The 13,175-nt window shown below is 43.3% G+C and overlaps 3 non-coding genes across 3 annotated transcripts; all 3 read right to left on the bottom strand.

Moving 5' to 3' along the window:
* Positions 1-3,699: 3,699 nt before the first annotated feature.
* trnav-cac (transfer RNA valine (anticodon CAC)) lies at positions 3,700-3,772 on the bottom strand. The gene has a single exon. It is a non-coding gene; the product is annotated as a tRNA-Val (tRNA).
* Positions 3,773-6,448: 2,676 nt separating this feature from the next.
* On the bottom strand, positions 6,449-6,521 carry trnav-cac (transfer RNA valine (anticodon CAC)). The gene has a single exon. It is a non-coding gene; the product is annotated as a tRNA-Val (tRNA).
* A 2,675-nt stretch (positions 6,522-9,196) lies between these two features.
* On the bottom strand, positions 9,197-9,269 carry trnav-cac (transfer RNA valine (anticodon CAC)). The gene has a single exon. It is a non-coding gene; the product is annotated as a tRNA-Val (tRNA).
* Between the last annotated feature and the right edge of the window lie 3,906 nt (positions 9,270-13,175).

Here is a 13,175-nt window from a genome sequence, read left to right as displayed (position 1 = left end):
AAAAATAGGAGGGGCCTAGATATTGTTGATTAAAAGGGTCTATTTCACATAGTGGAGTGGTCAACAACCAGGCTGCATAATTTCAAAGAAATTAGTGTCAAGGTTAAAGGGGATTTGAAGTGAACATTCTGCATGCAGATGTTTGTGAGGGTCTCAAACTCACTGCCTGAACGTGTGGTGCAGGCAGAAACACTCACCACATTTAACAAGTTCTTAGATGTGCACATGAAATGCAATAAGGTGCAGGGGTACACACCTAAAACTGGGCATTTGTTGGCCGGTGCAGATACGATGGGCTTAAATGACTCCTTCCATGCTGTAAACCTCTATGATTATATAATTATCGCTTAGGATTACTTTCATGATGCAAAACGTGGCAATCAGATAATTAATGGTGTTTCCATTGAAGAAGTGTTCGTGCAAGCTGGGGCTCGAACTCAGGAAGCTGAGATGATGCATCTTATGAGACTGCTGTTCGGTGTACGGGGAGCGTTCTCTCGAATGGTGGCATTTTGCAGCCCAGTGAAGGGTGGTAAACCGCTGTTTGATGCTGCATTCTCCGTTTTCCGCCGGCAGCGGCTGATTGGAGAGTGTGGGAGCGGAAGTTAGGGCTTGTCCCGCCCTCACTCACTCTGGAGCTGGGGAAGAGCGATTAGTCGATGGGTTTGTTTGTGGCTTTAATTTTCTGTTGTGAAGCGTGGTGGCGTGGCAGGATCCTTTAATAATCTCTCACAGCTGACCTGAATGCACGGAATGTGCAGCTTTGAGATATGGTTTCTCCAGCATCAGGGCTGGAAACGGGAGGGAGTGAGATACACTGTGTAGAATTTGAGTGTGGACAGAACTGCAGAGAGAAATCAGCAAATGGAACAGCATCGTGAGACACTGCACTCTGTTAATATTGAACCACTAATATGAATGATTTGATTTTATCTAATCATTAATTGAACACGTTTGCATAATGTTTCCACCCAGGGAACTTTCACGTGTGAGGCGAAAGTGATAACCACTACACTACGGAAACGCTGTGGCAGTAACATTGTTGGGAACATAACCAGAGCTTTAACCTCAACAGCTGGACTACACTTCTTGAGCTTGTGTCACGAGAATAGAATGACGGTGCTATATTTAGCAAGGTTGTGAGTGTGGCAGGAATTGATCGCGTGTTTCTCTGCCTTTATTCATAGGAACAGGAGTGGCCATTCCTCAGCAAGTGGTTAGAATCTGGAATACACTGCTCTAAAGCGCGGTGGAGTCAGACTCAATCTTATCTTTCAAAACGGAGTTGGATAAGTATCCGAATGAAAGAAATTGCACAGCTGTGGGTAAATCACAGGGGAGTGAGACTTGTTGAGAGTTGGCATGGGCTCGACGGGCTGCAACCATTCCCTTATTCTTTGATTCTATAAGTTAGTGGCACATTTAATAGTGTGCATGTCAGTAGAATATTGAAAGTGACATGGATTCAGTCGGCACAACGAGAGGCATCTGATTCAGAAGATTCGGGTGCACGAAAATTCGGGTTTAATGACTTTAAAAGCATCATTTTTGTTTTGTGAAGATTCGGTCAGAGAAATGTTTGGGAAAATAATTTTTTGCTGAAAAGGGCTCAGCACTTCATCTTCTTTTTGGCTGTTAGGGCGACAATTCTTTTCGATGGTATTCTTCCAGAATGTATATTTTCTTTCCTGTTTCACAAGAACCAGTCCCTTGCACTACAGTCTGTCTCACTGTTTCCAACGTCTCATGTACATGTTACCAGCAATGAACATTTTGAAGCAGACTTCTAAAGCACAGTGTCCAAAATGGTTTATAGATTCAGAAGTAAAGTGCAGAGCACAGATAAGTTATTCAATTAAGGACTCTCCTTCAGTTAACATTTCTTTAGTTGTGCAAATGAAGATCATCAGTCAATTAATGATGTTTTCCTATGAAGGCAGGATAACATTTAATGATTATGCATTTTCTAAGTAAAAGCCCATGTGATTCAGGGCGAAGTGGCAAATTGGATCCAAATTTGGCTCAGAGGCAGGAAGCAAAGGGTAATGTTTGATGGGTGTTTTTGTGACTGGAAGGATGTTTCCAGTGGGGTTCCGCAGTTTTCAGTGCCAGATCCATTGCTTTTTATGGTATTTATCAATGATCTAAACTTGAATATAGGTGTTATGATTACGAAGTTTTCAGGTGTTATTAAAATAGGCAGTGTGGTTGATAATGAAGAAGAAAGCTGGAGACTCCAGGAAGATATCAATCAACTGATAAGGGGGTAGAGCAGTGGCAAATGGAATTTAATCCAGAGATGTGAGAGATCGCGCATTTGTGGAGGGCTAACAAGGAAAGGGAATACACATCAACTGGTATGACATTGAGAAGTGTAGAGGAACAAAGGTAACTGGGATTGCTTATCCACAGATCCCTGAAGGTAGCTGGCCAGTTGGAAAAGTTGGTTAAGAAGTCATATGGAATGGTTGCATTTATTGGCAGAAGCAAGGAACAGAACAGCAAGTGGGTTATGCTAGAACTGTATAAAATTCTGGTTAGGCCACAGCTGGAGTACTGCGTGCAGTTCTAGTCACCGCATTGAAGGAAGGACGTGAATACGCTGGAGAGGGTACAGAGGAGATTTACGTAGATGTTGCCGGGAGTGGAGCAACTTTGCTATGAGGACAGATTGGATAGGATGGGTTTGTTTTCCTTGGAACAGAGGAGGCTGATGGGCGACAGCATTGAGGTTTATAAAAATAGGAGGGGCCTAGATATTGTCGATTGAAAGGTTCTATTTCACAGAGTGGAGTGGTCAACAACCAGGCTGCATAATTTTAAAGTAATTAGTGTAAGGGTTAAATGGGATTTGAAGTGAACATTCTGCATGCAGATGTTTGTGGGGGTCTCAAACTCACTGCCTGAAAGTGTGGTGCAGGCAGAAACACTCACCACATTTAACAAGTTCTTAGATGTGCACATGAAATGCAATAAGTTGCAGGGGTGCACACCTAAAACTGGGCAATTGTAGGCCGGTGCAGATACGATGGGCTTAAATGACTCCTTCCATGCTGTAAACCTCTATGATAATATAATTATCGGTTACGATTACTTTCATGATGCAAAACGTGGCAATCAGATAATTAATGGTGTTTCCAGTGCAGAAGTGTTCGTGCAAGCTGGGGCTCGAACTCAGGAAGCTGAGATGAAGCATCTTATGAGGCTGCTGTTCGGTGTACAGGGAGCGTTGTCTCGAATGGTGGCATTTTGCAGCCCAGTGAAGGGCGGTAAACCGCTGTTTGATGCTGCATTCTCCGCTTTCCGCCGGCAGCGGCTGATTGGAGAGTGTGGGAGTGGAAGTTTGGGCTTGTCCCGCCCTCACTCACTCTGGAGCTGGGGAAGAGCGATTATTCGATGGGTTTGTTTGTGGCTTTAATTTTCTGTTGTGAAGCGTGCTGGCGTGGCAGGATCCTTTAATAATCTCTCACAGCTGACCTGAATGCACGGATTGTGCAGCTTTGAGATATTGTTTCTCCAGCGTCAGGGCTGGAAACGGGAGGGAGTGAGAGACACTGTGTAGAATTTGAGTGTGAACAGAACTGCAGAGAGAAATCAGAAAATGGACCAGCATCGTGAGACACTGCACTCTGTTAATATTGAACCACTAATATGAATGATTTAATTTTATCTAATCATTAATTGAACACGTTTGCATAATGTTTCCGCCCAGTTTCGAACCGGGGATCTTTCGCGAGTGAGGCGAACGTGATAACCACTGCACTACGGAAACGCTGTGCCAGTAACATTGTTGGGAATATAACCAGAGCTTTAACCTCAACAGCTGGACTACGCTTCTGGAGCTTGTGTCACGAGAATAGAATGACGGTGTTATATTTAGCAAGGTTGTGAGTGAGGCAGGAATTGATCCTGTGTTTTTCTGCCTTTATACATAGGAACAGGAGTGGCCATTCCTCAGCAAGTGGTTAGAATCTGGAATACACTGCTCTAAAGGGCGGGAATGTCAGACTCAATCTTATCTTTCAAAACGGAGTTGGATCAGTATCCGAATGAAAAAAAGTTGCACAGCTGTGGGTAAATGACAGGGGAGTGAGACTTGTTGAGAGATGGCATGGGCTCGACGGGCTGCAACCATTCCCTTATTCTTTGATTCTATAAGTTAGTGGCACATTTAATAGTGTGCATGTCAGCAGAATATTGAAAGGGACATGGATTCAGTCGGCACAACGAGAGGCATCTGATTCAGAAGATTCGGGTGCACGAAAATTCGGGTTTAATGACTTTAAAAGCATAATTTTTGTTTTGTGAAGATTCGGTCAGAGAAATGTTTGGGAAAAGAAGTTTTTCCTGAGAAGGGCTCAGCACTTCATCTTCTTTTTGGCTGTTAGGGCCACACTTCTTTTCGATGTTATTTTTCCAGAATGCATATTTTCTTTGCTGTTTCACAATAAGCAGTCCCTTGCACTACAGTCTATCTCACTGTTTCCAACGTCTCATGTACATGTTACCAGCAATGAACATTTTGAAGCAGACTTCTAAAGCACAGTGTCCAAAATGGTTTATGGATTCAGAGGTAAAGTGCAGAGCACAGCTAAGTTATTCAATTAAGGACTCTCCTTCAGTTAACATTTCTTTAGTTGTGCAAATGAAGATCATCAGTCAATAAATGATGTTTTCCCATGAAGGCAGGATAACATTTAATGATTATGCATTTTCTAAGTAAAAGCCCATGTGATTCAGGGCGAAGTGGCAAATTGGATCCAAATTTGGCTCAGAGGCAGGAAGCAAAGGGTAATGTTTGATGGGTGTTTTTGTGACTGGAAGGATGTTTCCAGTGGGGTTCCACAGTTTTCAGTGCCAGATCCATTGCTTTTTATGCTATTTATCAATGAACTAAACTTGAATATAGGTGTTATGATTACGAAGTTTTCAGGTGTTATTAAAATAGGCAGTGTGATTGATAATGAAGAAGAAAGCTGGAGACTCCAGGAAGATATCAATCAACTGATCAGGGGGTAGAGCAGTGGCAAATGGAATTTAATCCAGAGATGTGAGACATCGCGCATTTGTGGAGGGCTAACAAGGAAAGGGAATACACATCAACTGGTATGAAATTGAGAAGTGTAGAGGAACAAAGGTAACTGGGATTGCTTGTCCACAGATCCCTGAAGGTAGCTGGTCAGTTGGAAAAGTTGGTTAAGAAGTCATATGGAATGGTTGCATTTATTGGCAGAAGCAAGGAACAGAACAGCAAGTGGGTTTTGCTAGAACTGTATACAATTCTGGTTAGGCCACAGCTGGAGTACTGCGTGCAGTTCTAGTCACCGCATTGAAGGAAGGACGTGAATACGCTGGAGAGGGTACAGAGGAGATTTACGTAGATGTTGCCGGGAGTGGAGCAACTTTGCTCTGAGGACAGATTGGATAGGATGGGTTTGTTTTCCTTGGAACAGAGGAGGCTGATGGGCGACAGCATTAAGGTGTAAATAAAAAGGAGGGGCCTAGATATTGTTGATTAAAAGGGTCTATTTCACATAGTGGAGTGGTCAACAACCAGGCTGCATAATTTAAAAGAAATTAGTGTAAGGGTTAAAGGGGATTTGAAGTGAACATTCTGCATGCAGATGTTTGTGGGGGTCTCAAACTCACTGCCTGAAAGTGTGGTGCAGGCAGAAACCCTCACCACATTTAACAAGTTCTGAGATGTGCACATGAAATGCAATAAGGTGCAGGGGGACACACCTAAAACGGGACATTTGTTGGCCGGTGCAGATACGATGGACTTAAATGTCTCCTTCCATGCTGTAAACCTCTATGATTATATAATTATCGGTAAGGATTACTTTCATGATGCAAAACGTGGCAATCAGATAATTAATGGTGTTTCCAGTGAAGAAGTGTTCGTGCAAGCTGGGGCTCGAAGTCAGGAAGCTGAGATGAAGCATCTTATGAGGCTGCTGTTCGGTGTACGGTGAGCGTTGTCTCGAACGGTGGCATTTTGCAGCCCAGTGAAGGGCGGTAAACCGCTGTTTGATGCTGCATTCTCCGCTTTCCGCCGGCAGCGGCTGATTGGAGAGTGTGGGAGCGGAAGTTTGGGCTTGTCCCGCCCTCACTCACTCTGGAGCTGGGGAAGAGCGATTATTCGATGGGTTTGTTTGTGGCTTTAATTTTCTGTTGTGAAGCGTGGTGGCGTGGCAGGATCCTTTAATAATCTCTCACAGCTGACCTGAATGCACGGAATGTGCAGCTTTGAGATATTGTTTCTCCATCGTCAGGGCTGGAAACGGGAGGGAGTGAGAGACACTGTGTAGAATTTGAGTGTGAACAGAACTGCAGAGAGAAATCAGAAAATGGACCAGCATCGTGATACACTGCACTCTGTTAATATTGCACCAATAATATGAATGATTTAATTTTATCTAATCATTAATTGAACACGTTTGCATAATGTTTCCGCCCGGTTTCGAACTGGGGATCTTTCGCGTGTGAGGCGAACGTGATAACCACTACACTACGGAAACGCTGTGCCAGTAACATTGTTGGGAACATAACCAGAGCTTTAACCTCAACAGCTGCACTACGCTTCTGGAGCTTGTGTCACGAGAACAGAATGACGGTGCTATATTTAGCAAGGTTGTGAGTGAGGCAGGAATTGATCCCGTGTTTCTCTGCCTTTATACATAGGAACAGGAGTGGCCATTCCTCAGCAAGTGGTTAGAATCTGGAATACACTGCTCTAAAGGGCGGTGGAGTCAGACTCAATCTTATCTTTCAAAACGGAGCTGGATAAGTATCCGAATGAAAAAAATTGCACAGCTGTGGGTAAATGACAGGGGAGTGAGACTTGTTGAGAGTTGGCATGGGCTCGACGGGCTGCAACCATTCCCTTATTCTTTGATTCTATAAGTTAGTGGCACATTTAATAGTGTGCATGTCAGCAGAATATTGAAAGGAACATGGATTCAGTCGGCACAACGAGAGGCATCTGATTCAGAAGATTCGGGTGCACGAAAATTCGGGTTTAATGACTTTAAAAGCATAATTTTTGTTTTGTGAAGATTCGGTCGGAGAAATGTTTGGGAAAATAATTTTTTGCTGAAAAGGGCTCAGCACTTCATCTTCTTTTTGGCTGTTCGGGCCACACTGCTTTTCGATGGTATTCTTCCAGAATGTATATTTTCTTTGCTGTTTCACAATAACCAGTCCCTTGCACTACAGTCTATCTCACTGTTTCCAACGTCTCATGTACATGGTTCCAGCAATGAACATTTTGAAGCAGACTTCTAAAGCACAGTGTCCAAAATGGTTTATGGATTCAGAGGTAAAGTGCAGAGCACAGCTAAGTTATTCAATTAAGGACTCTCCTTCAGTTAACTTTTCTTTAGTTGTGCAAATGAAGATCATCAGTCAATTAATGATGTTTTCCCATGAAGGCAGGATAACATTTAATGATTATGCATTTTCTAAGTAAAAGCCCATGTGATTGAGGGCGAAGTGGCAAATTGGATCCAAATTTGGCTCAGAGGCAGGAAGCAAAGGGTAATGTTTGATGGGTGTTTTTGTGACTGGAAGGATGTTTCCAGTGGGGTTCCACAGTTTTCAGTGCCAGATCCATTGCTTTTTATGGTATTTATCAATGAACTAAACTTGAATATAGGTGTTATGATCACGAAGTTTTCACGTGTTATTAAAATAGGCAGTGTGATTGATAATGAAGAAGAAAGCTGGAGACTCCAGGAAGAAATCAATTAACTGATAAGGAAGTAGAGCAGTGGCAAATGGAATTTAATCCAGAGATGTGAGAAATCGCGCATTTGTGGAGGGCTAACAAGGAAAGGGAATACACATCAACTGGTATGACATTGAGAAGTGTAGAGGAACAAAGGTAACTGGGATTGCTTGTCCATAGATCCCTGAAGGTAGCTGGTCAGTTGGAAAAGTTGGTTAAGAAGTCATATGGAATGGTTGCATTTATTGGCAGAAGCAAGGAACAGAACAGCAAGTGGGTTTTGCTAGAACTGTATAAAATTCTGGTTAGGCCACAGCTGGAGTACTGCGTGCAGTTCTAGTCACCGCATTGAAGGCAGGACGTGAATACGCTGGAGAGGGTACAGAGGAGATTTACGTAGATGTTGGCGGGAGTAGAGCAACTTTGCTATGAGGACAGATTGGATAGGATGGGTTTGTTTTCCTTGGAACAGAGGAGGCTGATGGGCGACAGCATTAAGGTGTATATAAAAAGGAGGGGCCTAGATATTGTTGATTAACAGGGTCTATTTCACATAGTGGAGTGGTCAACAACCAGGCTGCATAATTTAAAAGTAATTAGTGTAAGGGTTAAAGGGGATTTGAAGTGAACATTCTGCATGCAGATGTTTGTGGGGGTCTCAAACTCACTGCCTGAAAGTGTGGTGCAGGCAGAAACCCTCACCACATTTAACAAGTTCTGAGATGTGCACATGAAATGCAATAAGGTGCAGGGGGACACATCTAAAACTGGACATTTGTTGGCCGGTGCAGATACGATGGGCTTAAATGACTCCTTCCATGCTGTAAACCTCTATGATTATATAATTATCGGTAAGGATTACTTTCATGATGCAAAACGTGGCAATCAGATAATTAATGGTGTTTCCAGTGAAGAAGTGTTCGTGCAAGCTGGGGCTCGAACTCAGGAAGCTGAGATGAAGCATCTTATGAGGCTGCTGTTTGGTGTACAGGGAGCGTTGTCTCGAACGGTGGCATTTTGCAGCCCAGTGAAGTGCGGTAAACCGCTGTTTGATGCTGCATTCTCCGCTTTCCGCCGACAGCGGCTGATTGGAGAGTGTGGGAGCGGAAGTTTGGGCTTGTCCCGCCCTCACTCACTCTGGAGCTGGGGAAGAGCGATTATTCGATGGGTTCGTTTGTGGCTTTAATTTTCTGTTGTGAAGCGTGGTGGCGTGGCAGGATCCTTTAATAATCTCTCACAGCTGACCTGAATGCACGGAATGTGCAGCTTTGAGATATTGTTTCTCCAGCGTCAGGGCTGGAAACGGGAGGGAGTGAGAGACACTGTGTAGAATTTGAGTGTGAACAGAACTGCAGAGAGAAATCAGAAAATGGACCAGCATCGTGAGACACTGCACTCTGTTAATATTGAACCACTAATATGAATGATTTAATTTTATCTAATCATTAATTGAACACGTTTGCATAATGTTTCCGCCCAGTTTCGAACCGGGGATCTTTCGCGAGTGAGGCGAACGTGATAACCACTACACTACGGAAACGCTGTGCCAGTAACATTGTTGGGAATATAACCAGAGCTTTAACCTCAACAGCTGGACTACGCTTCTGGAGCTTGTGTCACGAGAATAGAATGACGGTGCGAAATTTAGCAAGGTTGTGAGTGAGGCAGGAATTGATCCCGTGTTTTTCTGCCTTTATACATAGGAACAGGAGTGGCCATTCCTCAGCAAGTGGTTAGAATCTGGAATACACTGCTCTAAAGGGCGGGAATGTCAGACTCAATCTTATCTTTCAAAACGGAGTTGGATCAGTATCCGAATGAAAAAAAGTTGCACAGCTGTGGGTAAATGACAGGGAAGTGAGACTTGTTGAGAGATGGCATGGGCTCGACGGGCTGCAACCATTCCCTTATTCTTTGATTCTATAAGTTAGTGGCACATTTAATAGTGTGCATGTCAGCAGAATATTGAAAGGGACATGGATTCAGTCGGCACAACGAGAGGCATCTGATTCAGAAGATTCGGGTGCACGAAAATTCGGGTTTAATGACTTTAAAAGCATAATTTTTGTTTTGTGAAGATTCGGTCAGAGAAATGTTTGGGAAAAGAAGTTTTTCCTGAGAAGGGCTCAGCACGTCATCTTCTTTTTGGCTGTTAGGGCCACACTTCTTTTCGATGTTATTTTTCCAGAATGCATATTTTCTTTGCTGTTTCACAATAAGCAGTCCCTTGCACTACAGTCTATCTCACTGTTTCCAACGTCTCATGTACATGTTACCAGCAATGAACATTTTGAAGCAGACTTCTAAAGCACAGTGTCCAAAATGGTTTATGGATTCAGAGGTAAAGTGCAGAGCACAGCTAAGTTATTCAATTAAGGACTCTCCTTCAGTTAACATTTCTTTAGTTGTGCAAATGAAGATCATCAGTCAATAAATGATGTTTTCCCATGAAGGCAGGATAACATTTAATGATTATGCATTTTCTAAGTAAAAGCCCATGTGATTCAGGGCGAAGTGGCAAATTGGATCCAAATTTGGCTCAGAGGCAGGAAGCAAAGGGTAATGTTTGATGGGTGCTTTTGTGACTGGAAGGATGTTTCTAGTGGGGTTCCACAGTTTTCAGTGCCAGATCCATTGCTTTTTATGCTATTTATCAATGAACTAAACTTGAATATAGGTGTTATGATTACGAAGTTTTCAGGTGTTATTAAAATAGGCAGTGTGATTGATAATGAAGAAGAAAGCTGGAGACTCCAGGAAGATATCAATCAACTGATCAGGGGGTAGAGCAGTGGCAAATGGAATTTAATCCAGAGATGTGAGAGATCGCGCATTTGTGGAGGGCTAACAAGGAAAGGGTTATACACATCAACTGGTATGAAATTGAGAAGTGTAGAGGAACAAAGGTAACTGGGATTGCTTGTCCACAGATCCCTGAAGGTAGCTGGTCAGTTGGAAAAGTTGGTTAAGAAGTCATATGGAATGGTTGCATTTATTGGCAGAAGCAAGGAACAGAACAGCAAGTGGGTTTTGCTAGAACTGTATACAATTCTGGTTAGGCCACAGCTGGAGTACTGCGTGCAGTTCTAGTCACCGCATTGAAGGAAGGACGTGAATACGCTGGAGAGGGTACAGAGGAGATTTACGTAGATGTTGCCGGGAGTGGAGCAACTTTGCTCTGAGGACAGATTGGATAGGATGGGTTTGTTTTCCTTGGAACAGAGGAGGCTGATGGGCGACAGCATTAAGGTGTAAATAAAAAGGAGGGGCCTAGATATTGTTGATTAAAAGGGTCTATTTCACATAGTGGAGTGGTCAACAACCAGGCTGCATAATTTAAAAGAAATTAGTGTAAGGGTTAAAGGGGATTTGAAGTGAACATTCTGCATGCAGATGTTTGTGGGGGTCTCAAACTCACGGCCTGAAAGTGTGGTGCAGGCAGAAACCCTCACCACATTTAACAAGTTCTGAGATGTGCACATGAAATGCAATAAGGTGCAGGGGGACACACCTAAAACTGGACATTTGTTGGCCGGTGCAGATACGATGGGCTTAAATGACTCCTTCCATGCTGTAAACCTCTATGATTATATAATGATCGGTAAGGATTACTTTCATGATGCAAAACGTGGCAATCAGATAATTAATGGTGTTTCCAGTGAAGAAGTGTTCGTGCAAGCTGGGGCTCGAAGTCAGGAAGCTGAGATGAAGCATCTTATGAGGCTGCTGTTCGGTGTACGGTGAGCGTTGTCTCGAACGGTGGCATTTTGCAGCCCAGTGAAGGGCGGTAAACCGCTGTTTGATGCTGCATTCTCCGCTTTCCGCCGGCAGCGGCTGATTGGAGAGTGTGGGAGCGGAAGTTTGGGCTTGTCCCGCCCTCACTCACTCTGGAGCTGGGGAAGAGCGATTATTCGATGGGTTTGTTTGTGGCATTAATTTTCTGTTGTGAAGCGTGGTGGCGTGGCAGGATCCTTTAATAATCTCTCACAGCTGACCTGAATGCACGGAATGTGCAGCTTTGAGATATTGTTTCTCCAGCGTCAGGGCTGGAAACGGGAGGGAGTGAGATACACTGTGTAGAATTTGAGTGTGAACAGAACTGCAGAGAGAAAACAGAAAATGGACCAGCATCGTGAGACACTGCACTCTGTTAATATTGAACCACTAATATGAATGATTTAATTTTATCTAATCATTAATTGAACACGTTTGCATAATGTTTCCGCCCAGTTTCGAATCGGGGATCTTTCGCGTGTGACGCGAACGTGATAACCACTACACTACGGAAACGCTGTGCCAGTAACATTGTTGGGAACATAACCAGAGCTTTAACCTCAACAGCTGCACTACGCTTCTGGAGCTTGTGTCACGAGAATAGAATGACGGTGCTATATTTAGCAAGGTTGTGAGTGAGGCAGGAATTGATCCCGTGTTTCTCTGCCTTTATACATAGGAACAGGAGTGGCCATTCCTCAGCAAGTGGTTAGAATCTGGAATACACTGCTCTAAAGGGCGGTGGAGTCAGACTCAATCTTATCTTTCAAAACGGAGCTGGATAAGTATCCGAATGAAAAAAATTGCACAGCTGTGGGTAAATGACAGGGGAGTGAGACTTGTTGAGAGTTGGCATGGGCTCGACGGGCTGCAACCATTCCCTTATTCTTTGATTCTATAAGTTAGTGGCACATTTAATAGTGTGTATGTCAGCAGAATATTGAAAGGAACATGGATTCAGTCGGCACAACGAGAGGCATCTGATTCAGAAGATTCGGGTGCACGAAAATTCGGGTTTAATGACTTTAAAAGCATAATTTTTGTTTTGTGAAGATTCGGTCGGAGAAATGTTTGGGAAAATAATTTTTTGCTGAAAAGGGCTCAGCACTTCATCTTCTTTTTGGCTGTTCGGGCCACACTGCTTTTCGATGGTATTCTTCCAGAATGTATATTTTCTTTGCTGTTTCACAATAACCAGTCCCTTGCACTACAGTCTATCTCACTGTTTCCAACGTCTCATGGACATGTTTCCAGCAATGAACATTTTGAAGCAGACTTCTAAAGCACAGTGTCCAAAATGGTTTATGGATTCAGAGGTAAAGTGCAGAGCACAGCTAAGTTATTCAATTAAGGACTCTCCTTCAGTTAACATTTCTTTAGTTGTGCAAATGAAGATCATCAGTCAATTGATGATGTTTTCCCATGAAGGCAGGATAACATTTAATGATTATGCATTTTCTAAGTAAAAGCCCATGTGATTGAGGGCGAAGTGGCAAATTGGATCCAAATTTGGCTCAGAGGCAGGAAGCAAAGGGTAATGTTTGATGGGTGTTTTTGTGACTGGAAGGATGTTTCCAGTGGGGTTCCACAGTTTTCAGTGCCAGATCCATTGCTTTTTATGGTATTTATCAATGAACTAAACTTGAATATAGGTGTTATGATTACGAAGTTT

This window comes from Pristiophorus japonicus, chromosome 3 (genome assembly GCF_044704955.1).
Source record: "Pristiophorus japonicus isolate sPriJap1 chromosome 3, sPriJap1.hap1, whole genome shotgun sequence".
NCBI classification, from domain to species: domain Eukaryota; kingdom Metazoa; phylum Chordata; class Chondrichthyes; family Pristiophoridae; genus Pristiophorus; species Pristiophorus japonicus.
This window is presented reverse-complemented; position numbering and strand designations above follow the sequence as displayed.